The 27,493-nt window shown below is 43.2% G+C and overlaps 1 protein-coding gene across 5 annotated transcripts in view; it reads left to right on the top strand.

The window, feature by feature from the left end:
* The window catches only part of LOC118382145 (inward rectifier potassium channel 4-like), a 42,791-nt gene continuing 15,298 nt past the window's right edge, over positions 1–27,493 (top strand). For all 5 annotated transcript variants that reach the window (XM_052518881.1, XM_052518879.1, XM_052518880.1 and 2 more), the window contains exon 1: positions 1–1,080. The gene's annotated coding sequence lies outside the window, so the exon portion shown is untranslated. The remainder of the gene's footprint in view (positions 1,081–27,493) is intronic.

Here is a 27,493-nt window from a genome sequence, read left to right as displayed (position 1 = left end):
CTGCACTGGCATACGTTTCTGGGTTGTTTCCATTTAGGTTAATTATCTGCAATTTATTTTCAACATTACAGCAACAACATGTCAAGTTATGATGAGAGTTCAGCGCAACTTCCGATTTCACACGGACCATTAGATCTATGGATGAAGTTCAGACAAATCCCATATACACTGTCCTCATAAATGTATGTTCTCATAAATAACGTGCAAAATCAAGAGAAAAAGAGAACAACTTTATACAATCCTACACTTTATAAAGTGTCCTGTTATGTGAAGGACTGAAGATTACCACACCAAGTGCACTAGGTCTGGCAGAGTGCCTTGGGGGAGTGTACGACTGTGGTTGGAGACTAACATGCATTGACAGTGAGACTGACTGCACTGGCAGAGATAGTGGGCTAGAAACCAGCCTGAGAGCCACTGTGAGTGGGTAAAGATTAAGGAACTGAAAGGATGGTTTATTCTATACAGAGTTCAGTACGCAAAATTCAGTCCAAGTGACTTGGTAGTGTATTAACAAGGTTATAACAACTTTTATACCCATTCTTACAACTACTTCATGTTCATCTCACCACAATTATTCCAATGAGACATAGATTTGAGATGCAGTCAACCAGTAAAATGAGAAGGGGACGCATCATTTAACGCCTACACATATACATGAAGACGTGAGGGAGGCATAATCAAACTGACAAGCACCCCCTGGAACCCACACACTTTGCACAGAGTAAATTGGCACAGCATTTGGAGACTCCAGTGCACGAGTCTGTGGAGGAGAGCGAGCACCGACCGGATTACAGGAGACAGTTAGAAGGCAGCAGAGGACAACAACGGATTCAAAAACAAAAGGGGAAACAACTATAAAGATATGCAAAAATGTGTGATTAATGTTAAAGGAATAAGAGAGTGGAAACAGAACAGGATAGAACTATTGCCGAAAGGCAAGGCGTACAACAGAGACTCCTGGGGTTACACATCCTTCCTTCCAAAGAGTGCGTGGACTATTCAGAATTGAGGTTACAATTCAGAAGTGGATCGAAACAACAAGCAAGCTGCACAACAAAATAACCTGTTGTTTTTAAGGTAAGCCTGGCCTATTTATCAATTTTCCTAAATCATAACCTAAAATGCGTAAAGGTCCCCAGTGTCCAATACACATTAGAATGTCAAGACGTTTGTGGTGGGAAACAGGACTCACAGACTTCACCAAGTGAAAATGTATTACTATTCCATTTTTCAGTCTTTAAAATGTATTTTCAAAAAGATAATCTACAAATAATGAAGGCTTGTTCTGAAACCAGTGAGAATCAAATGCCTCTTCTATTTCATGGTTCCTGGAACAGCTGTCCGGTCTCACCTGGTTATGCTACTATTGATAGGATGCATAACCTTGGTTTAACTGATTTTGTTTTAAATAACTAGGCTAATAATTATCAAAGATACATTTAAACTGGTCAGAGCAATATTTGAATTTATAATTGTGAACTTGGTTATTTGGATATCTCCAACTAAGTATTTGACAATAATACCTGCTCAAGACATTTGCATGAGACGTTTATACACTACCATTCCCCATTAAAGTTTGTCCTTCCATCAATCTAGAGCTCAATGAGGCACTGCGTCACCCAGTCCATGATCATACATGGCAAGGAAACTGCTGTGTAGGGATATAGAGCAAACAGCTACTTTATTATACAGTTCAATCTTATTTCATCTCCAGGGCATCCAGGAATCAATCATAGTCACCTGCTGTTATGACAGTAAGACCTGCTCCTCTCTAGGCTCATTTAGTCTGTGTTCGAGGTCATCACAATGTTTTGTTCACAAACTGAGAGCGATTAACCCGGGGTTTACAGACCCATTCACAATAATGGATGACGTCCAAATGTCAAAGCTACAGTAAATGTGTACAGAGGAAAATGTCGATAAAGGATGGATCTGTCGAGTAGCCTACAGCACACCAGAGCAATAAACAGGAGACGGGGACAGAGAGGGATATATAAATAAACAGGAGACGGGGACAGAGAGGGATATATAAATAAACAGGAGACGGGGACAGAGAGGGATATATAAATAAACAGGAGACGGGGACAGAGAGGGATATATAAATAAACAGGAGACGGGGACAGAGAGGGATATATAAATAAACAGGAGACGGGGACAGAGAGGATATATAAATAAACAGGAGACGGGGAAAGAGAGGGATATATAAATAAACAGGAGACGGGGACAGAGAGGGATATATAAATAAACAGGAGACGGGGACAGGGAGGGATATATAAATAAACAGGAGACGGGGACAGAGAGGGATATATAAATAAACAGGAGACGGGGACAGAGAGGGATATATAAATAAACAGGAGACGGGGACAGAGAGGGATATATAAATAAACAGGAGACGGGGACAGGGAGGGATATATAAATAAACAGGAGACGGGGACAGAGAGGGATATATAAATAAACAGGAGACGGGGACAGGGAGGGATATATAAATAAACACAGGGAGCAGAGAGGGATATATAAATAAACAGGAGACGGGGACAGAGAGGGATATATAAATAAACAGGAGACGGGGACAGAGAGGGATATATAAATAAACAGGAGACGGGGACAGGGAGGGATATATAAATAAACACAGGGAGCAGAGAGGGATATATAAATAAACAGGAGACGGGGACAGGGAGGGATATATAAATAAACAGGAGACGGGGACACAGAGGGATATATAAATAAACAGGAGACGGGGACAGAGAGGGATATATAAATAAACAGGAGACGGGGACAGAGAGGGATATATAAATAAACAGGAGACGGGGACAGAGAGGGATATATAAATAAACAGGAGACAGGGACAGAGAGGGATATATAAATAAACACAGGGAGCAGAGAGGGATATATAAATAAACAGGAGACGGGGACAGGGAGGGATATATAAATAAACAGGAGACGGGGACAGAGAGGGATATATAAATAAACACAGGGAGCAGAGAGGGATATATAAATAAACAGGAGACGGGGACAGAGAGGGATATATAAATAAACAGGAGACGGGGACAGAGAGGGATATATAAATAAACAGGAGACGGGGTCAGAGAGGGATATATAAATAAACAGGAGACGGGGACAGAGAGGGATATATAAATAAACACAGGGAGCAGAGAGGGATATATAAATAAACACAGGGAGCAGAGAGGGATATATAAATAAACAGGAGACGGGGACAGGGAGGGATATATAAATAAACAGGAGACGGGGACACAGAGGGATATATAAATAAACAGGAGACGGGGACAGAGAGGGATATAGAAATAAACAGGAGACTGGGACAGAGAGGGATATATAAATAAACAGGAGACGGGGACAGAGAGGGATATATAAATAAACAGGAGACGGGGACAGAGAGGGATATATAAATAAACAGGAGACGGGGACAGAGAGGGATATATAAATAAACAGCAGACGGGGACAGAGAGGGATATATAAATAAACAGGAGACGGGGTCAGAGAGGGATATATAAATAAACAGGAGACGGGGACAGAGAGGGATATATAAATAAACAGGAGACGGGGACAGAGAGGGATATATAAATAAACAGGAGACGGGGACAGAGAGGGATATATAAATAAACAGGAGACGGGGACAGGGAGGGATATATAAATAAACAGGAGACGGGGACAGAGAGGGATATATAAATAAACAGGAGACGGGGACAGAGAGGGATATATAAATAAACAGGAGACGGGGTCAGAGAGGGATATATAAATAAACAGGAGACGGGGACAGAGAGGGATATATAAATAAACAGGAGACGGGGACAGAGAGGGATATATAAATAAACAGGAGACGGGGACAGAGAGGGATATATAAATAAACAGGAGACGGGGACAGGGAGGGATATATAAATAAACAGGAGACGGGGACAGAGAGGGATATATAAATAAACAGGAGACGGGGACAGGGAGGGATATATAAATAAACAGGAGACGGGGACAGAGAGGGATATATAAATAAACAGGAGACGGGGACAGGGAGGGATATATAAATAAACACAGGGAGCAGAGAGGGATATATAAATAAACAGGAGACAGGGAGGGATATATAAATAAACAGGAGACGGGGACACAGAGGGATATATAAATAAACAGGAGACGGGGAAAGAGAGGGATATATAAATAAACAGGAGACGGGGACAGAGAGGGATGTATAAATAAACAGGAGACGGGGACAGGGAGGGATATATAAATAAACAGGAGACGGGGACAGAGAGGGATATATAAATAAACAGGAGACGGGGACAGGGAGGGATATATAAATAAACAGGAGACGGGGACAGAGAGGGATGTATAAATAAACAGGAGACGGGGACACAGAGGGATATATAAATAAACAGGAGACGGGGAAAGAGAGGGATATATAAATAAACAGGAGACGGGGACAGGGAGGGATATATAAATAAACAGGAGACGGGGACAGGGAGGGATATATAAATAAACAGGAGACGGGGACACAGAGGGATATATAAATAAACAGGAGACGGGGAAAGAGAGGGATATATAAATAAACACAGGGAGCAGAGAGGGATATATAAATAAACAGGAGACGGGGACAGAGAGGGATATATAAATAAACAGGAGACGGGGACAGAGAGGGATATATAAATAAACAGGAGACGGGGACAGAGAGGGATATATAAATAAACAGGAGACGGGGACAGAGAGGGATATATAAATAAACAGCAGACGGGGACAGAGAGGGATATATAAATAAACAGGAGACGGGGTCAGAGAGGGATATATAAATAAACAGGAGACGGGGACAGAGAGGGATATATAAATAAACAGGAGACGGGGACAGAGAGGGATATATAAATAAACAGGAGACGGGGACAGAGAGGGATATATAAATAAACAGGAGACGGGGACAGGGAGGGATATATAAATAAACAGGAGACGGGGACAGAGAGGGATATATAAATAAACAGGAGACGGGGACAGAGAGGGATATATAAATAAACAGGAGACGGGGTCAGAGAGGGATATATAAATAAACAGGAGACGGGGACAGAGAGGGATATATAAATAAACAGGAGACGGGGACAGAGAGGGATATATAAATAAACAGGAGACGGGGACAGAGAGGGATATATAAATAAACAGGAGACGGGGACAGAGAGGGATATATAAATAAACAGGAGACGGGGACAGAGAGGGATATATAAATAAACAGGAGACGGGGACAGAGAGGGATATATAAATAAACAGGAGACGGAGACAGAGAGGGATATATATATAAACAGGAGACGGGGACAGAGAGGGATATATAAATAAACAGGAGACGGGGACAGAGAGGGATATATAAATAAACAGGAGACGGGGACAGAGAGGGATATATAAATAAACAGGAGACGGGGACAGAGAGGGATATATAAATAAACAGCAGACGGGGACAGAGAGGGATATATAGATAAACAGGAGACGGGGACAGAGAGGGATATATAAATAAACAGGAGACGGGGACAGAGAGGGATATATAAATAAACAGGAGACGGGGACAGAGAGGGATATATAAATAAACAGGAGACGGAGACAGAGAGGGATATATAAATAAACAGGAGACGGGGACAGAGAGGGATATATAAATAAACAGGAGACGGGGACAGAGACAGAGAGGGATATATAAATAAACAGGAGACGGGGACAGAGAGGGATATATAAATAAACAGGAGACGGGGACAGGGAGGGATATATAAATAAACAGGAGACGGGGACAGGGACAGAGAGGGATATATAAATAAACAGAGACGGGGACAGGGACAGAGAGGGATATATAAATAAACAGGAGACGGGGACAGAGAGGGATATATAAATAAACAGGAGACGGGGACAGGGAGGGATATATAAATAAACAGGAGACGGGGACAGGGACAGAGAGGGATATATAAATAAACAGGAGACGGGGACAGAGAGGGATATATAAATAAACAGGAGACGGGGACAGAGAGGGATATATAAATAAACAGGAGACGGGGACAGAGAGGGATATATAAATAAACAGGAGACGGGGACAGAGAGGGATATATAAATAAACAGGAGACGGGGACAGAGAGGGATATATAAATAAACAGGAGACGGGGACAGGGAGGGATATATAAATAAACAGGAGACGGGGACAGAGAGGGATATATAAATAAACAGGAGACGGGGACAGGGAGGGATATATAAATAAACACAGGGAGCAGAGAGGGATATATAAATAAACAGGAGACGGGGACAGAGAGGGATATATAAATAAACAGGAGACGGGGACAGGGAGGGATATATAAATAAACACAGGGAGCAGAGAGGGATATATAAATAAACAGGAGACGGGGACAGGGAGGGATATATAAATAAACAGGAGACGGGGACACAGAGGGATATATAAATAAACAGGAGACGGGGAAAGAGAGGGATATATAAATAAACAGGAGACGGGGACAGAGAGGGATGTATAAATAAACAGGAGACGGGGACAGGGAGGGATATATAAATAAACAGGAGACGGGGACAGAGAGGGATATATAAATAAACAGGAGACGGGGACAGGGAGGGATATATAAATAAACAGGAGACGGGGACAGAGAGGGATGTATAAATAAACAGGAGACGGGGACACAGAGGGATATATAAATAAACAGGAGACGGGGAAAGAGAGGGATATATAAATAAACAGGAGACGGGGACAGGGAGGGATATATAAATAAACAGGAGACGGGGACAGGGAGGGATATATAAATAAACAGGAGACGGGGACAGAGAGGGATATATAAATAAACAGGAGACGGGGAAAGAGAGGGATATATAAATAAACAGGAGACGGGGACAGAGAGGGATATATAAATAAACAGGAGACGGGGACAGGGAGGGATATATAAATAAACAGGAGACGGGGACAGAGAGGGATATATAAATAAACAGGAGACGGGGACAGAGAGGGATATATAAATAAACAGGAGACGGGGACAGAGAGGGATATATAAATAAACAGGAGACGGGGACAGAGAGGGATATATAAATAAACAGGAGACGGGGACAGAGAGGATATATAAATAAACAGGAGACGGGGACAGAGAGGGATATATAAATAAACAGGAGACGGGGACAGAGAGGGATATATAAATAAACAGGAGACGGGGACAGAGAGGGATATATAAATAAACAGGAGACGGGGACAGAGAGGGATATATAAATAAACAGGAGACGGGGACAGAGAGGGATATATAAATAAACAGGAGACGGGGACAGAGAGGGATATATAAATAAACAGGAGACGGGGACAGAGAGGGATATATAAATAAACAGGAGACGGGGACAGAGAGGGATATATAAATAAACAGGAGACGGGGACAGAGAGGGATATATAAATAAACAGGAGACGGGGACAGAGAGGGATATATAAATAAACAGGAGACGGGGACAGAGAGGGATATATAAATAAACAGGAGACGGGGACAGAGAGGGATATATAAATAAACAGGAGACGGGGACAGAGAGGGATATATAAATAAACAGGAGACGGGGACAGAGAGGGATATATAAATAAACAGGAGACGGGGACAGAGAGGGATATATAAATAAACAGGAGACGGGGACAGAGAGGGATATATAAATAAACAGGAGACGGGGACAGAGAGGGATATATAAATAAACAGGAGACGGGGACAGAGAGGGATATATAAATAAACAGGAGACGGGGACAGAGAGGGATATATAAATAAACAGGAGACGGGGACAGAGAGGGATATATAAATAAACAGGAGACGGGGACAGAGAGGGATATATAAATAAACAGGAGACGGGGACAGAGAGGGATATATAAATAAACAGGAGACGGGGACAGAGAGGGATATATAAATAAACAGGAGACGGGGACAGAGAGGGATATATAAATAAACAGGAGACGGGGACAGAGAGGGATATATAAATAAACAGGAGACGGGGACAGAGAGGGATATATAAATAAACAGCAGACGGGGACAGAGAGGGATATATAAATAAACAGGAGACGGGGACAGGGAGGGATATATAAATAAACAGGAGACGGGGACAGAGAGGGATATATAAATAAACAGGAGACGGGGACAGAGAGGGATATATAAATAAACAGGAGACGGGGACAGAGAGGGATATATAAATAAACAGGAGACGGGGACAGAGAGGGATATATAAATAAACAGGAGACGGGGACAGAGAGGGATATACAAATAAACAGGAGACGGGACAGAGAGGGATATATAAATAAACAGGAGACGGGGACAGAGAGGGATATATAAATAAACAGGAGACGGGGACAGAGAGGGATATATAAATAAACAGGAGACGGGGACAGAGAGGGATATATAAATAAACAGGAGACGGGGACAGAGAGGGATATATAAATAAACAGGAGACGGGGACAGAGAGGGATATATAAATAAACAGGAGACGGGGACAGGGACAGAGAGGGATATATAAATAAACAGAGACGGGGACAGGGACAGAGAGGGATATATAAATAAACAGGAGACGGGGACAGAGAGGGATATATAAATAAACAGGAGACGGGGACAGGGACAGAGAGGGATATATAAATAAACAGGAGACGGGGACAGAGAGGGATATATAAATAAACAGGAGACGGGGACAGAGAGGGATATATAAATAAACAGGAGACGGGGACAGAGACAGAGAGGGATATATAAATAAACAGGAGACGGGGACAGAGAGGGATATATAAATAAACAGGAGACGGGGACAGGGAGGGATATATAAATAAACAGGAGACGGGGATAGGGAGGATATAAATAAACAGGGACAGAGAGGGATATATAAATAAACAGAGACGGGGACAGGGACAGAGAGGGATATATAAATAAACAGGAGACGGGGACAGAGAGGGATATATAAATAAACAGGAGACGGGGACAGGGAGGGATATATAAATAAACAGGAGACGGGGACAGGGACAGAGGGATATATAAATAAACAGGAGACGGGGAAAGAGAGGGATATATAAATAAACAGGAGACGGGGACAGAGAGGGATATATAAATAAACAGGAGACGGGGACAGAGAGGGATATATAAATAAACAGGAGACGGGGACAGAGAGGGATATATAAATAAACAGGAGACGGGGACAGAGAGGGATATATAAATAAACAGGAGACGGGGACAGGGAGGGATATATAAATAAACAGGAGACGGGGACAGAGAGGGATATATAAATAAACAGGAGACGGGGACAGGGAGGGATATATAAATAAACACAGAGAGCAGAGAGGGATATATAAATAAACAGGAGACGGGGACAGAGAGGGATATATAAATAAACAGGAGACGGGGACAGAGAGGGATATATAAATAAACACAGGGAGCAGAGAGGGATATATAAATAAACAGGAGACGGGGACAGGGAGGGATATATAAATAAACAGGAGACGGGGACAGAGAGGGATATATAAATAAACAGGAGACGGGGAAGAGAGGGATATATAAATAAACAGGAGACGGGGACAGAGAGGGATGTATAAATAAACAGGAGACGGGGACAGAGAGGGATATATAAATAAACAGGAGACGGGGACAGAGAGGGATATATAAATAAACAGGAGACGGGGACAGGAGAGGATATATAAATAAACAGGAGACGGGGACAGAGAGGGATGTATAAATAAACAGGAGACGGGGACACAGAGGGATATATAAATAAACAGGAGACGGGGACAGAGAGGGATATATAAATAAACAGGAGACGGGGACAGAGAGGGATATATAAATAAACAGGAGACGGGGACAGGGAGGGATATATAAATAAACAGGAGACGGGGACAGAGAGGGATATATAAATAAACAGGAGACGGGGAAGAGAGGGATATATAAATAAACAGGAGACGGGGACAGAGAGGGATATATAAATAAACAGGAGACGGGGACAGAGAGGGATATATAAATAAACAGGAGACGGGGACAGAGAGGGATATATAAATAAACAGGAGACGGGGACAGAGAGGATATATAAATAAACAGGAGACGGGGACAGAGAGGGATATATAAATAAACAGGAGACGGGGACAGAGAGGGATATATAAATAAACAGGAGACGGGGACAGGGAGGGATATATAAATAAACAGGAGACAGGGACAGAGAGGGATATATAAATAAACAGGAGACGGGGACAGAGAGGGATATATAAATAAACAGGAGACGGGGACAGAGAGGGATATATAAATAAACAGGAGACGGGGACAGAGAGGGATATATAAATAAACAGGAGACGGGGACAGAGAGGGATATATAAATAAACAGGAGACGGGGACAGAGAGGGATATATAAATAAACAGGAGACGGGGACAGAGAGGGATATATAAATAAACAGGAGACGGGGACAGAGAGGGATATATAAATAAACAGGAGACGGGGACAGAGAGGGATATATAAATAAACAGGAGACGGGGACAGAGAGGGATATATAAATAAACAGGAGACGGGGACAGAGAGGGATATATAAATAAACAGGAGACGGGGACAGGGGGATATATAAATAAACAGGAGACGGGGACAGAGAGGGATATATAAATAAACAGGAGACGGGGACAGAGAGGGATATATAAATAAACAGGAGACGGGGACAGAGAGGGATATATAAATAAACAGGAGACGGGGACAGAGAGGGGATATATAAATAAACAGGAGACGGGGACAGAGAGGGATATATAAACATAAACAGGAGATATATAAATAAACAGGGACAGAGAGGGATATATAAATAAACAGGAGACGGGGACAGAGAGGGATATATAAATAAACAGGAGACGGGGACAGAGAGGGATATATAAATAAACAGGAGACGGGGACAGAGAGGGATATATAAATAAACAGGAGACGGGGACAGAGAGGGATATATAAATAAACAGGAGACGGGGACAGAGAGGGATATATAAATAAACAGGAGACGGGGACAGAGAGGGATATATAAATAAACAGGAGACGGGGACAGAGAGGGATATATAAATAAACAGGAGACGGGGACAGAGAGGGATATATAAATAAACAGGAGACGGGGACAGAGAGGGATATATAAATAAACAGGAGACGGGGACAGAGAGGGATATATAAATAAACAGGAGACGGGGACAGAGAGGGATATATAAATAAACAGGAGACGGGGACAGAGAGGGATATATAAATAAACAGGAGACGGGGACAGAGAGGGATATATAAATAAACAGGAGACGGGGACAGAGAGGGATATATAAATAAACAGGAGACGGGGACAGAGAGGGATATATAAATAAACAGGAGACGGGACAGAGAGGGGGATATATAAATAAACAGGAGACGGGGACAGAGAGGGATATATAAATAAACAGGAGACGGGGACAGAGAGGATATATAAATAAACAGGAGACGGGGACAGAGAGGGATATATAAATAAACAGGAGACGGGGACAGGGACAGAGAGGGATATATAAATAAACAGGAGACGGGGACAGAGGACAGGGATATATAAATAAACAGGAGACGGGGACAGAGAGGGATATATAAATAAACAGGAGACGGGGACAGAGAGGGATATATAAATAAACAGGAGACGGGGACAGAGAGGGATATATAAATAAACAGGAGACGGGGACAGAGAGGAGAGGGGGATATATAAATAAACAGGAGACGGGGACAGAGAGGGATATATAAATAAACAGGAGACGGGGACAGAGAGGGATATATAAATAAACAGGAGACAGGGGACAGGGAGAGGGATATATAAATAAACAGGAGACGGGGACAGAGAGAGGATATATAAATAAACAGGAGACGGGGACAGAGAGGGATATATAAATAAACAGGAGACGGGGACAGAGAGGGATATATAAATAAACAGGGACGGGGACAGAGAGGGATATATAAATAAACAGGAGACGGGGACAGAGAGGGATATATAAATAAACAGGAGACGGGGACAGAGAGGGATATATAAATAAACAGGAGACGGGGACAGAGAGGGATATATAAATAAACAGAGACGGGGACAGAGAGGGATATATAAATAAACAGGAGACGGGGACAGAGAGGGATATATAAATAAACAGGAGACAGGACAGAGAGGGATATATAAATAAACAGGAGACGGGGACAGAGAGGGATATATAAATAAACAGGAGACAGGGACAGAGAGGGATATATAAATAAACAGGAGACAGGGACAGAGAGGGATATATAAATAAACAGGAGACGGGGACAGAGAGGGATATATAAATAAACAGGAGACGGGGACAGAGAGGGATATATAAATAAACAGGAGACGGGGACAGAGAGGGATATATAAATAAACAGGAGACGGGGACAGAGAGGGATATATAAATAAACAGGAGACGGGGACAGAGAGGGATATATAAATAAACAGGAGACGGGGACAGAGGGATATATAAATAAACAGGAGACGGGGACAGAGAGGGATATATAAATAAACAGGAGACGGGGACAGAGAGGGATATATAAATAAACAGGAGACGGGGACAGAGAGGGATATATAAATAAACACAGGGAGCAGAGAGGGATATATAAATAAACAGGAGACGGGGACAGAGAGGGATATATAAATAAACAGAAGACGGGGACAGAGAGGGATATATAAATAAACAGGAGACGGGGACAGAGAGGGATATATAAATAAACAGGAGACGGGGACAGAGAGGGATATATAAATAAACAGGAGACGGGGACAGAGAGGGATATATAAATAAACAGGAGACGGGGACAGAGAGGGATATATAAATAAACACAGGGAGCAGAGAGGGATATATAAATAAACAGGAGACGGGGACAGAGAGGGATATATAAATAAACAGGAGACGGGGACAGAGAGGGATATATAAATAAACAGGAGACGGGGACAGAGAGGGATATATAAATAAACAGGAGACGGGGACAGGGACAGAGAGGGATATATAAATAAACACAGGGAGCAGAGAGGGATATATAAATAAACAGGAGACGGGGACAGAGAGGGATATATAAATAAACAGGAGACGGGGACAGGGACAGAGAGGGATATATAAATAAACACAGGGAGCAGAGAGGGATATATAAATAAACAGGAGACGGGGACAGAGAGGGATATATAAATAAACAGGAGACGGGGACAGGGACAGAGAGGGATATATAAATAAACACAGGGAGCAGAGAGGGATATATAAATAAACAGGAGACGGGGACAGAGAGGGATATATAAATAAACAGGAGACGGGGACAGAGAGGGATATATAAATAAACAGGAGACGGGGACAGAGAGGGATATATAAATAAACAGGAGACGGGGACAGAGAGGGATATATAAATAAACAGGAGACGGGGACAGAGAGGGATATATAAATAAACAGGAGACGGGGACAGAGAGGGATATATAAATAAACAGGAGACGGGGACAGAGAGGGATATATAAATAAACAGGAGACGGGGACAGAGAGGATATATAAATAAACAGGAGACGGGGACAGAGAGGGATATATAAATAAACAGGAGACGGGGACACAGAGGGATATATAAATAAACAGGAGACGGGGACAGAGAGGGATATATAAATAAACAGGAGACGGGGACAGAGAGGGATATATAAATAAACAGGAGACGGGGACAGAGAGGGATATATAAATAAACAGGAGACGGGGACAGAGAGGGATATATAAATAAACAGGAGACGGGGACAGAGAGGGATATATAAATAAACAGGAGACGGGGACAGAGAGGGATATATAAATAAACAGGAGACGGGGACAGGGAGGGATATATAAATAAACACAGGGAGCAGAGAGGGATATATAAATAAACAGGAGACGGGGACAGAGAGGGATATATAAATAAACAGGAGACGGGGACAGGGAGGGATATATAAATAAACAGGAGACGGGGACAGAGAGGGATATATAAATAAACACAGGGAGCAGAGAGGGATATATAAATAAACAGGAGACGGGGACAGAGAGGGATATATAAATAAACAGGAGACGGGGACAGAGAGGGATATATAAATAAACAGGAGACGGGGACAGAGAGGGATATATAAATAAACAGGAGACGGGGACAGAGAGGGATATATTAATAAACAGGAGACGGGGACAGAGAGGGATATATAAATAAACAGGAGACGGGGACAGAGAGGGATATATAAATAAACAGAGACGGGGACAGAGAGGGATATATAAATAAACAGGAGACGGGGACAGAGAGGGATATATTAATAAACAGGAGACGGGGTCAGAGAGGGATATATAAATAAACAGGAGACGGGGACAGAGAGGGATATATAAATAAACAGGAGACGGGGACAGAGAGGGATATATAAATAAACAGGAGACGGGGACAGATAGGGATATATAAATAAACAGCAGACGGGGACAGATAGGGATATATAAATAAACAGGAGACGGGGACAGAGAGGGATATATAAATAAACAGGAGACGGGGACAGATAGGGATATATAAATAAACAGGAGACGGGGACAGATAGGGATATATAAATAAACAGCAGACGGGGACAGAGAGGGATATATAAATAAACAGGAGACGGGGACAGAGAGGGATATATAAATAAACAGGAGACGGGGACAGAGAGGGATATATAAATAAACAGGAGACGGGGACAGAGAGGATATATAAATAAACAGGAGACGGGGACAGAGAGGGATATATAAATAAACAGGAGACGGGGACAGAGAGATATATAAATAAACAGGAGACGGGGACAGAGAGGGATATATAAATAAACAGGAGACGGGGACAGAGAGGGATATATAAATAAACAGGAGACGGGGACAGAGAGGGATATATAAATAAACAGGAGACGGGGACAGAGAGGGATATATAAATAAACACAGGGAGCAGAGAGGGATATATAAATAAACAGGAGACGGGGACAGAGAGGGATATATAAATAAACACAGGGAGCAGAGAGGGATATATAAATAAACAGGAGACGGGGACAGAGAGGGATATATAAATAAACACAGGGAGCAGGGAGGGATATATAAATAAACAGGAGACGGGGACAGAGAGGGATATATAAATAAACAGAAGACGGGGACAGAGAGGGATATATAAATAAACAGGAGACGGGGACAGAGAGGGATATATAAATAAACAGCAGACGGGGACAGAGAGGGATATATAAATAAACAGGAGACGGGGACAGAGAGGGATATATAAATAAACAGCAGACGGGGACAGAGAGGGATATATAAATAAACAGGAGACGGGGACAGAGAGGGATATATAAATAAACAGGAGACGGGGACAGAGAGGGATATATAAATAAACAGGAGACGGGGACAGAGAGGGATATATAAATAAACAGGAGACGGGGACAGAGAGGGATATATAAATAAACAGGAGACGGGGACAGAGAGGGATATATAAATAAACAGGAGACGGGGACAGAGAGGGATATATAAATAAACAGCAGACGGGGACAGAGAGGGATATATAAATAAACAGGAGACGGGGACAGAGAGGGATATATAAATAAACAGGAGACGGGGACAGAGAGGGATATATAAATAAACAGCAGACGGGGACAGGGACAGAGAGGGATATATAAATAAACAGAAGACGGGGACAGAGAGGGATATATAAATAAACAGGAGACGGGGACAGAGAGGGATATATAAATAAACAGGAGACGGGGACAGGGACAGAGAGGGATATATAAATAAACAGGAGACGGGGACAGAGAGGGATATATAAATAAACAGGAGACGGGGACAGAGAGGGATATATAAATAAACAGGAGACGGGGACAGGGACAGAGAGGGATATATAAATAAACACAGGGAGACAGAGAGGGATATATAAATAAACAGGAGACGGGGACAGAGGGATATATAAATAAACAGGAGACGGGGACAGAGAGGGATATATAAATAAACAGGAGACGGGGACAGAGAGGGATATATAAATAAACAGGAGACGGGGACAGGGAGGGATATATAAATAAACAGGAGACGGGGACAGAGAGGGATATATAAATAAACAGGAGACGGGGACAGAGAGGGATATATAAATAAACAGGAGACGGGGACAGGGAGGGATATATAAATAAACAGGAGACGGGGACAGAGAGGGATATATAAATAAACAGGAGACGGGGACAGAGAGGGATATATAAATAAACAGGAGACGGGGACAGAGGGATATATAAATAAACAGAAGACGGGGACAGAGAGGGATATATAAATAAACACAGGGGGCAGAGAGGGATATATAAATAAACAGGAGACGGGGACAGAGAGGGATATATAAATAAACAGGAGACGGGGACAGAGAGGGATATATAAATAAACAGGAGACGGGGACAGAGAGGGATATATAAATAAACAGGAGACGGGGACAGAGAGGGATATATAAATAAACAGGAGACGGGGACAGGGAGGGATATATAAATAAACAGGAGACGGGGACAGAGAGGGATATATAAATAAACAGGAGACGGGGACAGAGAGGGATATATAAATAAACAGGAGACGGGGACAGAGAGGGATATATAAATAAACAGGAGACGGGGACAGAGAGGGATATATAAATAAACAGGAGACGGGGACAGAGAGGGATATATAAATAAACAGGAGACGGGGACAGAGAGGGATATATAAATAAACAGGAGACGGGGACAGAGAGGGATATATAAATAAACAGGAGACGGGGACAGAGAGGGATATATAAATAAACAGGAGACGGGGACAGAGAGGGATATATAAATAAACAGGAGACGGGGACAGAGAGGGATATATAAATAAACAGGAGACGGGGACAGAGAGGGATATATAAATAAACAGGAGACGGGGACTGAGAGGGATATATAAATAAACAGGAGACGGGGACAGAGGGATATATAAATAAACAGAAGACGGGGACAGAGAGGGATATATAAATAAACACAGGGAGCAGAGAGGGATATATAAATAAACAGGAGACGGGGACAGAGAGGGATATATAAATAAACAGGAGACGGGGACAGAGAGGGATATATAAATAAACAGGAGACGGGGACAGAGAGGGATATATAAATAAACAGGAGACGGGGACAGAGAGGGATATATAAATAAACAGGAGACGGGGACAGGGAGGGATATATAAATAAACAGGAGACGGGGACAGAGAGGGATATATAAATAAACAGGAGACGGGGACAGAGAGGGATATATAAATAAACAGGAGACGGGGACAGAGAGGGATATATAAATAAACAGCAGACGGGGACAGAGAGGGATATATAAATAAACAGGAGACGGGGACAGAGAGGGATATATAAATAAACAGGAGACGGGGACAGAGAGGGATATATAAATAAACAGCAGACGGGGACAGAGAGGGATATATAAATAAACAGGAGACGGGGACAGAGAGGGATATATAAATAAACAGAAGACGGGGACAGAGAGGGATATATAAATAAACAGGAGACGGGGACAGAGAGGGATATATAAATAAACAGGAGACGGGGACAGAGAGGGATATATAAATAAACAGGAGACGGGGACAGAGAGGGATATATAAATAAACAGCAGACGGGGACAGAGAGGGATATATAAATAAACAGGAGACGGGGACAGAGAGGGATATATAAATAAACAGGAGACGGGGACAGAGAGGGATATATAAATAAACAGGAGACGGGGACAGAGAGGGATATATAAATAAACAGCAGACGGGGACAGAGAGGGATATATAAATAAACAGGAGACGGGGACAGGGAGGGATATATAAATAAACAGGAGACGGGGACAGAGAGGGATATATAAATAAACAGGAGACGGGGACAGAGAGGGATATATAAATAAACAGAAGACGGGGACAGAGAGGGATATATAAATAAACAGGAGACGGGGACAGAGAGGGATATATAAATAAACAGGAGACGGGGACAGAGAGGGATATATAAATAAACAGGAGACGGGGACAGAGAGGGATATATAAATAAACAGGAGACGGGGACAGAGAGGGATATATAAATAAACAGGAGACGGGGACAGAGAGGGATATATAAATAAACAGGAGACGGGGACAGAGAGGGATATATAAATAAACAGAAGACGGGGACAGAGAGGGATATATAAATAAACAGGAGACGGGGACAGAGAGGGATATATAAATAAACAGGAGACGGGGACAGAGAGGGATATATAAATAAACAGCAGACGGGGACAGAGAGGGATATATAAATAAACAGGAGACGGGGACAGGAGGGATATATAAATAAACAGGAGACGGGGACAGAGAGGGATATATAAATAAACAGGAGACGGGGACAGAGAGGGATATATAAATAAACAGGAGACGGGGACAGAGAGGGATATATAAATAAACAGGAGACGGGGACAGAGAGGGATATATAAATAAACAGGAGACGGGGACAGAGAGGGATATATAAATAAACAGGAGACGGGGACAGAGAGGGATATATAAATAAACAGGAGAGGGGGACAGAGAGGGATATATAAATAAACAGGAGACGGGGACAGAGAGGGATATATAAATAAACAGGAGACGGGGACAGGGAGGGATATATAAATAAACACAGGGAGCAGAGAGGGATATATAAATAAACAGGAGACGGGGACAGAGAGGGATATATAAATAAACAGGAGACGGGGACAGGGAGGGATATATAAATAAACAGAGACGGGGACAGAGAGGGATATATAAATAAACAGGAGACGGGGACAGAGAGGGATATATAAATAAACAGGAGACGGGGACAGAGAGGGATATATAAATAAACACAGGGAGCAGAGAGGGATATATAAATAAACAGGAGACGGGGACAGAGAGGGATATATAAATAAACAGGAGACGGGGACAGAGAGGGATATATAAATAAACAGGAGACGGGGACAGGGAGGGATATATAAATAAACAGGAGACGGGGACAGAGAGGGATATATAAATAAACACAGGGAGCAGAGAGGGATATATAAATAAACAGGAGACGGGGACAGAGAGGGATATATAAATAAACAGGAGACGGGGACAGAGAGGGATATATAAATAAACAGAGACGGGGACAGAGAGGGATATATAAATAAACAGGAGACGGGGACAGAGAGGGATATATAAATAAACACAGGGAGCAGAGAGGGATATATAAATAAACAGGAGACTGGGACAGAGAGGGATATATAAATAAACACAGGGAGCAGAGAGGGATATATAAATAAACAGGAGACGGGGACAGAGAGGGATATATAAATAAACAGGAGACGGGGACAGGGAGGGATATATAAATAAACAGGAGACGGGGACAGGGAGGGATATATAAATAAACAGGAGACGGGGACAGAGAGGGATATATAAATAAACACAGGGAGCAGAGAGGGATATATAAATAAACAGGAGACGGGGACAGAGAGGGATATATAAATAAACAGGAGACGGGGACAGAGAGGGATATATAAATAAACAGAGACGGGGACAGAGAGGGATATATAAATAAACAGGAGACGGGGACAGAGAGGGATATATTAATAAACAGGAGACGGGGACAGAGAGGGATATATAAATAAACAGGAGACGGGGACAGAGAGGGATATATTAATAAACAGGAGACGGGGTCAGAGAGGGATATATAAATAAACAGGAGACGGGGACAGAGAGGGATATATAAATAAACAGGAGACGGGGACAGAGAGGGATATATAAATAAACAGGAGACGGGGACAGGGAGGGATATATAAATAAACAGGAGACGGGGACAGAGAGGGATATATAAATAAACAGGAGACGGGGACAGAGAGAGAGGGATATATAAATAAACAGGAGACGGGGACAGAGAGGGATATATAAATAAACAGGAGACGGGGACAGGGAGGGATATATAAATAAACAGGAGACGGGGACAGAGAGGGATATATAAATAAACAGGAGACGGAGACAGAGAGGGATATATAAATAAACAGGAGACGGGGACAGGGACAGGGAGGGATATATAAATAAACAGGAGATGGGGACAGGGAGGGATATATAAATAAACAGGAGACGGGGACAGGGACAGAGAGGGATATATAAATAAACAGGAGACGGGGACGGGGACAGGGACAGGGACAGAGAGGGATATATAAATAAACAGGAGACGGGGACAGAGACGGATATATAAATAAACAGGAGACGGGGACAGGGAGGGATATATAAATAAACAGGAGACGGGGACAGAGAGGGATATATAAATAAACAGGAGACGGGGACTGAGAGGGATATATAAATAAACAGGAGACGGGGACAGAGGGATATATAAATAAACAGGAGACGGGGACAGAGAGGGATATATAAATAAACAGGAGACGGGGACAGAGAGGGATATATAAATAAACAGGAGACGGGGACAGAGAGGGATATATAAATAAACAGGAGACGGGGGCAGAGAGGGATATATAAATAAACAGGAGACGGGGACAGGGAGGGATATATAAATAAACAGGAGACAGGGACAGAGAGGGATATATAAATAAACAGGAGACGGGGACAGAGAGGGATATATAAATAAACAGGAGACGGGGACAGGGAGGGATATATAAATAAACAGGAGACGGAGACAGAGAGGGATATATATATAAACAGGAGACGGGGACAGGGACAGGGAGGGATATATAAATAAACAGGAGACGGGGACAGGGAGGGATATATAAATAAACAGGAGACGGGGACAGAGAGGGATATATAAATAAACAGGAGACGGGGACAGAGACGGATATATAAATAAACAGGAGACGGAGACAGAGAGGGATATATATATAAACAGGAGACGGGGACAGGGACAGGGAGGGATATATAAATAAACAGGAGACGGGGACAGGGAGGGATATATAAATAAACAGGAGACGGGGACAGAGAGGGATATATAAATAAACAGGAGACGGGGACAGAGAGGGATATATAAATAAACAGCAGACGGGGACAGAGAGGGATATATAAATAAACAGGAGACGGGGACAGGGACAGAGAGGGATATATAAATAAACAGGAGACGGGGACAGAGAGGGATATATAAATAAACAGGAGACGGGGACAGAGAGGGATATATAAATAAACAGGAGACGGGGACAGAGAGGGATATATAAATAAACAGGAGACGGGGACAGAGAGGGATATATAAATAAACAGGAGACGGGGACAGGGAGGGATATATAAATAAACAGGAGACGGGGACAGAGAGGGATATATAAATAAACAGGAGACGGGGACAGAGAGGGATATATAAATAAACAGGAGACGGGGACAGGGAGGGATATATAAATAAACAGGAGACGGGGACAGAGAGGGATATATAAATAAACAGCAGACGGGGACAGAGAGGGATATATAAATAAACAGGAGACGGGGACAGAGAGGGATATATAAATAAACAGGAGACGGGGACAGAGGGATATATAAATAAACAGGAGACGGGGACAGAGAGGGATATATAAATAAACAGCAGACGGGGACAGAGAGGGATATATAAATAAACAGGAGACTGGGACAGAGAGGGATATATAAATAAACAGCAGACGGGGACAGAGAGGGATATATAAATAAACAGGAGACGGGGACAGGGAGGGATATATAAATAAACAGGAGACGGGGACAGAGAGGGATATATAAATGAACAGGAGACGGGGACAGAGAGGGATATATAAATAAACAGGAGACGGGGACAGGGAGGGATATATAAATAAACAGGAGACGGGGACAGAGAGGGATATATAAATAAACAGGAGACGGGGACAGAGAGGGATATATAAATAAACAGGAGACGGGGACAGAGAGGGATATATAAATAAACAGGAGACGGGGACAGAGAGGGATATATAAATAAACAGGAGACGGGGACAGGGAGGGATATATAAATAAACAGGAGACGGGGACAGAGAGGGATAAATAAATAAACAGGAGACGGGGACAGAGAGGGATATATAAATAAACAGGAGACGGGGACAGGGAGGGATATATAAATAAACAGGAGACGGGGACAGAGAGGGATATATAAATAAACAGGAGACGGGGACAGAGAGGGATATATAAATAAACAGGAGACGGGGACAGGGACAGAGAGGGATATATAAATAAACAGAGACGGGGACAGAGAGGGATATATAAATAAACAGGAGACGGGGACAGAGAGGGATATATAAATAAACAGGAGACGGGGACAGAGAGGGATATATAAATAAACAGGAGACGGGGACAGAGAGGGATATATAAATAAACAGGAGACGGGGACAGAGAGGGATATATAAATAAACAGGAGACGGGGACAGAGAGGGATATATAAATAAACAGGAGACGGGGACAGAGAGGGATATATAAATAAACAGGAGACGGGGACAGAGAGGGATATATAAATAAACAGGAGACGGGGACAGGGAGGGATATATAAATAAACAGGAGACGGGGACACAGAGGGATATATAAATAAACAGGAGACGGGGACAGAGAGGGATATATAAATAAACAGGAGACGGGGACAGGGAGGGATATATAAATAAACAGGAGACGGGGACAGAGAGGGATATATAAATAAACAGGAGACGGAGACAGAGAGGGATATATAAATAAACAGGAGACGGGGACAGAGAGGGATATATAAATAAACAGGAGACTGGGACAGAGAGGGATATATAAATAAACAGGAGACGGGGACAGAGAGGGATATATAAATAAACAGGAGACGGGGACAGAGAGGGATATATAAATAAACAGGAGACGGGGACAGAGAGGGATATATAAATAAACAGGAGACGGGGACAGAGAGGGATATATAAATAAACAGGAGACGAGGACAGGGAGGGATATATAAATAAACAGGAGACGGGGACACAGAGGGATATATAAATAAACAGGAGACGGGGACAGAGAGGGATATATAAATAAACAGGAGACGGGGACAGGGAGGGATATATAAATAAACAGGAGACGGGGACAGAGAGGGATATATAAATAAACAGGAGACGGAGACAGAGAGGGATATATAAATAAACAGGAGACGGGGACAGAGAGGGATATATAAATAAACAGGAGACTGGGACAGAGAGGGATATATAAATAAACAGGAGACGGGGACAGAGAGGGATATATAAATAAACAGGAGACGGGGACAGAGAGGGATATATAAATAAACAGCAGACGGGGACAGAGAGGGATATATAAATAAACAGGAGACGGGGACAGAGAGGGATATATAAATAAACAGGAGACGGGGACAGAGAGGGATATATAAATAAACAGGAGACGGGGACAGAGAGGGATATATAAATAAACAGGAGACGGGGACAGAGAGGGATATATAAATAAACAGGAGACAGGGACAGAGAGGGATATATAAATAAATAGGAGACGGAGACAGAGAGGGATATATAAATAAATAGGAGACGGGGACAGAGAGGGATATATAAATAAATAGGAGACGGGGACAGAGAGGGATATATAAATAAATAGGAGACGGGGACAGAGAGGGATATATAAATAAATAGAAGACGGGGACAGAGAGGGATATATAAATAAATAGGAGACGGGGACAGAGAGGGATATATAAATAAATAGGAGACGGGGACAGAGAGGGATATATAAATAAATAGGAGACGGGGACAGAGAGGGATATATAAATAAACAGGAGACGGGGACAGAGAGGGATATATAAATAAACAGCAGACGGGGACAGAGAGGGATATATAAATAAACAGGAGACGGGGACAGAGAGGGATATATAAATAAACAGGAGACGGGGACAGAGAGGGATATATAAATAAACAGGAGACGGGGACAGAGAGGGATATATAAATAAACACAGGGAGCAGAGAGGGATATATAAATAAACAGGAGACGGGGACAGAGAGGGATATATAAATAAACAGGAGACGGGGACAGAGAGGGATATATAAATAAACAGAGACGGGGACAGAGAGGGATATATAAATAAACAGGAGACGGGGACAGGGACAGAGAGGGATATATAAATAAACAGGAGACGGGGACAGAGAGGGATATATAAATAAACAGGAGACGGGGACAGAGAGGGATATATAAATAAACAGGAGACGGGGACAGAGAGGGATATATAAATAAACAGGAGAGGGGGACAGAGAGGGATATATAAATAAACAGGAGACGGGGACAGAGAGGGATATATAAATAAACAGGAGACGGGGACAGGGAGGGATATATAAATAAACACAGGGAGCAGAGAGGGATATATAAATAAACAGCAGACGGGGACAGAGAGGGATATATAAATAAACAGGAGACGGGGACAGAGAGGGATATATAAATAAACAGGAGACGGGGACAGAGAGGGATATATAAATAAACAGGAGACGGGGACAGAGAGGGATATATAAATAAACAGAGACGGGGACAGAGAGGGATATATAAATAAACAGAGACGGGGACAGAGAGGGATATATAAATAAACAGGAGACGGGGACAGAGAGGGATATATAAATAAACAGAGACGGGGACAGAGAGGGATATATAAATAAACAGGAGACGGGGACAGAGAGGGATATATAAATAAACAGGAGACGGGGACAGAGAGGGATATATAAATAAACAGAGACGGGGACAGAGAGGGATATATAAATAAACAGGAGACGGGGACAGGGAGGGATATATAAATAAACAGGAGACGGGGAGAGAGAGGGATATATAAATAAACAGGAGACGGGGACAGAGAGGGATATATAAATAAACAGGAGACGGGGACAGAGAGGGATATATAAATAAACAGGAGACGGGGACAGAGAGGGATATATAAATAAACAGGAGACGGGGACAGAGAGGGATATATAAATAAACAGGAGACGGGGACAGAGAGGGATATATAAATAAACCGGAGACGGGGACAGAGAGGGATATATAAATAAACAGGAGACGGGGACAGAGAGGGATATATAAATAAACAGGAGACGGGGACACAGAGGGATATATAAATAAACAGGAGACGGGGACAGAGAGGGATATATAAATAAACAGAGACGGGTACAGAGAGGGATATATAAATAAACACAGGGAGCAGAGAGGGATATATAAATAAAAACAGGGAGCAGAGAGGGATATATAAATAAACACAGGGAGCAGAGAGGGATATATAAATAAACACAGGGAGCAGAGAGGGATATATAAATAAACACAGGGAGCAGAGAGGGATATATAAATAAAAACAGGGAGCAGAGGTTCAGGAAAGTTGGAGGAAGGTTGATGTTGTAATGAAACGGATAATCCTACAGTTAACTCTGTGTGGCCAGGCGATCCTTACTGGTAAAACCCGCTTGTGATTCTGCATCTGTGTTCTAAAAACTGGGATTTAAAGCAAACCTACCATGTGAACCTTCTCAAGGCCTGGGAGGAGAAAGAGGAACTCTCCAAAGGAAAGTCCTTTCTGGTCCGCAGAGTAGAAGAGGATGAGTCGGATGGGGTCACAGAGGCATGGAAAGAACGAGCAGAAGTCATACTGGCTCACCTGGAAGAAGACAAGCAAGATGAGCTGAAGCAGCTGTTTGGCAAGTATCCGGCCCTCTTCAGTCAGAGACCAGGAAGAACCAAAGTCCTAGAACACGTCATTCGTTTGAAACCTGGCCAGAACCCTGTCCGCCAGCATCCTTACCGTGTGCCTGAGAGGCTGGTGGTAGCCCTCAAGGAAGAGGTCCACACCATGATAGAGATGGATGTTGTCGAGCCATCTTCAAGTGAATGGAGCAGCCCTATTGTCATTGTCCCAAAGAAGGATGGCTCTTTGCGCGTCTGCATGGACTTGCGTAAGGTGAATGCCATCTCCCAGTTTGATGCCTATCCCATGCCCCGCATTGACGACTTACTGGAGAGAATAGGTAGAGCTCATTACATCACCACATTGGATCTCTGCAAAGGGTACTGGCAGGTGCCCCTGGATGAACAATCCAAGGCCTACACTGCATTCCGGACGCCAATGGGCCTGTTCCAGTTCAAGGTCATGCCGTTTGGCCTTCATGGGGCCCCTGCGACTTTCCAGAGGCTGATGGACAAGGTCCTCCAGGACTGTGACGATTACTGTGCTGCTTACTTGGACGACGTGGTGATCTACAGCCACTCCTGGAAGGAGCACATACAGCATCTTAGCAGAGTCCTGGGGAAGATCCATGAAGCAGGCCTCACGCTTAACCTCCTGAAGTGTGAGTGGGCGAAACAGGAGACAAAGTACCTGGGTTACCAGCTGGGTAAGGGTGAAGTTCGGCCTCAGGTGGAGAAAGTGGAGTCCATCAGGAATAGCCCTCAACCCAGAACCAAGACACAGGTGAAGTCCTTCCTAGGTCTGGCAGGGTGGTACCGGAGATTCATTCCACAGTTTTCGACCATCGCTGTCCCTCTGACCAACCTCACTTCGAAGGGGGCCAGCAACCCTGTGAAGTGGACTGAGGAGTGTGAGGAAGCCTTCATGACACTGAAAAAACAACTGTGCTCATTCCCTGTTCTCCAGACCCCTGATTTTCAGAAGAGATTTCTCATGCAGGTGGACGCTTCGGCTGTAGGAATTGGAGCTGTACTGGCCCAAGGGGAGCCAAGAGAAGAGCTTCCTGTGCTGTACCTGAGTCGGAAGCTGTTGCCCAGGGAAACCAGGTATTCTACAATCGAAAAGGAGTGCCTGGCTATAAAGTGGGCCCTAGATAGCCTCCGTTACTACCTTCTTGGGAGGGAATTTGACCTGCACACGGACCACAGAGCACTGACCTGGATCCAGACCATGAAGGACCGGAATTCTCGTGTGACCAGGTGGTATCTGGAGCTCCAGCCCTTCAGGTTCTGTGTCCGTCACAAGGCAGGAAAAGAGAACGTTACTGCGGACTACCTATCAAGGCTCCCGTACATGGTCGCTTCAGGAGAGGAGGAAGGTAATGTGACGTAGAAGTCCGTCACTGGCCGCGGGCAGCATTTGGTTCTTTAACGCACACACATATTCATCACTCCTCCCTGCGCCATTATAAGATAAGTTAACAATGTGGGTCGACACACAAATTAACTTCTGTCTTGGTGCATGCATTTCACACTTGTCAATGTTCATATTTGAGAGATACAATAATTATTATACTTATCAATGTTGTGGATGAGCGTATTGTTTGTTTGTTCTGTTTCTCTCTCTCCATCTCTGTAGCTTCCGGGTATGGTGGAAAAGGACCCGAGCTAAGGGAATTGGGTTGGCTTTATAGTGCCTGTCCCAAATGGCTCATTAATGCATATGGGCATATTGAAAGATATTGTCAGTAGTGATGTAATGTTGTAAATGTTATGTTGTGATATTGTTTAAAACCGTGTTGCAATGTATATCCTTTAGTATGTTTAGTTCATGGAAAATGTAGGTTTGTATTGTTAATTGATTAATTAATTAGGGTTAATTGTTCTGAGGGGAGGGGCTAGCCCTACAAAAGGAGCCTCTCTTTCAGTCATAGCAGGGATTTTGGATTGAGCTGTGGATGGGGCAGCATTG

This window comes from Oncorhynchus keta, chromosome 5 (assembly GCF_023373465.1).
Source record: "Oncorhynchus keta strain PuntledgeMale-10-30-2019 chromosome 5, Oket_V2, whole genome shotgun sequence".
Classification (NCBI taxonomy): Eukaryota; Metazoa; Chordata; class Actinopteri; order Salmoniformes; family Salmonidae; genus Oncorhynchus; species Oncorhynchus keta.
Note: the sequence above shows the minus strand (reverse complement) of the source record. Positions and strands in the feature narration are given on the sequence as shown.